The 2,325-nt window shown below is 40.8% G+C and overlaps 1 long non-coding RNA gene across 1 annotated transcript; it reads right to left on the bottom strand.

Moving 5' to 3' along the window:
* Positions 1-389: 389 nt before the first annotated feature.
* Positions 390-1,410, bottom strand: LOC309797365. The gene is made up of 4 exons (XR_014292615.1): positions 1,219-1,410; positions 1,054-1,098; positions 652-899; positions 390-513 (listed from the first exon to the last, which is right to left on the bottom strand). It is a non-coding gene; the product is annotated as an uncharacterized lncRNA (long non-coding RNA).
* Positions 1,411-2,325: the final 915 nt, after the last annotated feature.

The following is a 2,325-nucleotide window of genomic DNA, read 5'->3' as shown; positions in this document are numbered from 1 at the left end:
ATTTGACCTAGTAGGGACATGGAGAGAGATAGTGTCACTGAAACGATAGTGATACGACTGACAGGCGATTTTTTCGACAGAGAGAAACAGCTGTCCACAAATAATCAGTATAGGTGGCCCTACTGGAGAGGGCTCTAGTTGACATGTGCAAAAAGAAAAGGAAAGTTGGTAAAAGCTGGTAATATGCCAGAACTTGAAAAGCGAACAATTCAAAGTTCAAGACCATCCGAGGGCTGTGAAAACATTTATTTCACAACGCACAATTTTTTTAACGCACCAGCCTACTCTGTCAAATGTGCAACCTATACCAGAAATGTTCACGGTTTTATTCCTACGTACAATCAAGAACTCCTTGACAGCACATTGCATTTTCATAAACAAACAACAACACAAAGAAAAATCAACGGAAAAATAATACGTGTGTCGTGAATTCGTTGACTAAAATCATGAGTGCGTTTGTAGAAGAAGTGGACTAATCGTTCGCTGATCATTCCAACACTGAACCACCTATACCTATAAAAACCAATAGTTGAGGAATAAAACTCACACGAATTTATAAAGGAGATTCATTGCGAAATAAACTAAAAAAAACCTAAAATCAATCACATAAATATCGAATTGGGTGGTAACCTGAGAACGTAACCCGCTTACTCATCTGTGTCCCAGCTCAGCTTCCGAAGACGTCGCACGAGTGCAGTCTTTGTTATGCGTGGTTTCTTCAATACGGCTGAAGTGCTAGCCCATGTTTCACCTGCACAGCATAGAGGTGGAAGAACTCTTGTTGTGTTAAATAAGTGAGAACATAGATCGGCATCATAATTTTGATCAATTTGCTCTTTCAGAGGCCGTACCGCGCCCATGATTATCGCTGTCTTCTATTTTCTTTGTCACCCAATAATCTACAATAATGCTTTACGAACATAGTAAACCAGAATTTATTCAAAATAAAGGAAAAACAGTATCAGAAAGATAAATTTAGAGAAAACATCATCGTGTGGACCTGCACAGCACCATTCTTCTAAAAAACTATAAAAACCAAACTATAAACGCAACCTCTTTTGTTTTTGTTTCCTTCTCGATTTCGCAAAACGTTCCTGCCTGAAATCCGGTTCAATTTTCAGGCTGCGTAAAACTCTTCAGTGACGGCGAAGTTGCTAACGTTTTTACCAGCATTGAATGTAATAAAAGTTAACGTATGTATACATGAAAAACGGTTACCATAAGGTATTTCAAATGCGATAGTGCTTAGTTACAAAAAGACGAATATAAGAAGCTTTGCAGAATACTTCTTAATTTTTCTTCTTTGAACAAACACGAGGTTTGTAAGCAATTTTATTATTGGGCTGACGTTTCGGCCGTATCGCCTTCTTCAGAGCCTGGAAAGGTCGATTGACAACGATCTACCAAGCCAAACACGCCAACAACTTAAACAGAGAAACTCAAAAACCAAGTTCCAACCACGTAAACAACGTCAAATACTCACCACTTCTCTGCCTCCGACCAACCGTTTGGTTGTGTCTGCGGAAGAGGAATGAGGTGTACTTCCTTCCGGAGTGCCCCTTTATCAGACTAGAAGATCAGTCTTATATACTGTGCGAGATCACGTGTGATTAGGAGGCACTCTTCCTTGCGGTTCATGTTTGGGTTCTTGAAATTAGTCCAAAACGCCTCATGAACCCTGCGCGCCGACATGCTAGCTTTCTGCGCGAGAATATTAACCTTAACATCAAAATCCTGTCCGTTGTGTCCTTGTGTCCTATGCGTGCCTAGTGGAGTGTTCGCCTTGCTTTTAAATTAACCATCTAGGTGTTCTTTTATGCGGACACAAAGAGGTATTCCCGTTTCGCCAATATATTCGTCCCCGCAAATTTTGCAAGAAATCAGGTACACTGTACCCGAGATCATGCAATCACCGTCTCTGACCTGAGGGCAAATCGTACATTTATGCGTTGTACATAGACGGTCGTACAAGCGGTTTCGAATCAATTGGCGACGTAGATTATTCGGTGTTATTTCTATAACTACCACTGATTTCTCTAAGCCCACCCTTCTTAAGCATCTTTTTATAGCTATGCTTAATTCGTTCGAAATGAAGGGTATTTGCAACGGAATTTTATTATCGCTAGACCCATCGTTAGAGCTCATCGCCTTTCCTCTAAACTTATACCGAGAAGCTACGATATTGTAACCGTTGGAAATGGCTATTTTCCGTGCCAAGTCGAGTGAATCTTCTCTCTGTTCTCCTCCCGTACACACACCGGAGGCCGTACGAAACATGTCTCTTGTAGTGCTCTTTTTGTGTGTGAAGGATGAGATGAGAGATAA

Source organism: Mesoplodon mirus, assembly GCF_964341445.2.
Source record: "Mesoplodon mirus genome assembly, contig: HAP1_SCAFFOLD_374, whole genome shotgun sequence".
In the NCBI taxonomy this organism is placed as follows: Eukaryota; Metazoa; Chordata; class Mammalia; order Artiodactyla; family Ziphiidae; genus Mesoplodon; species Mesoplodon mirus.
This window is presented reverse-complemented; position numbering and strand designations above follow the sequence as displayed.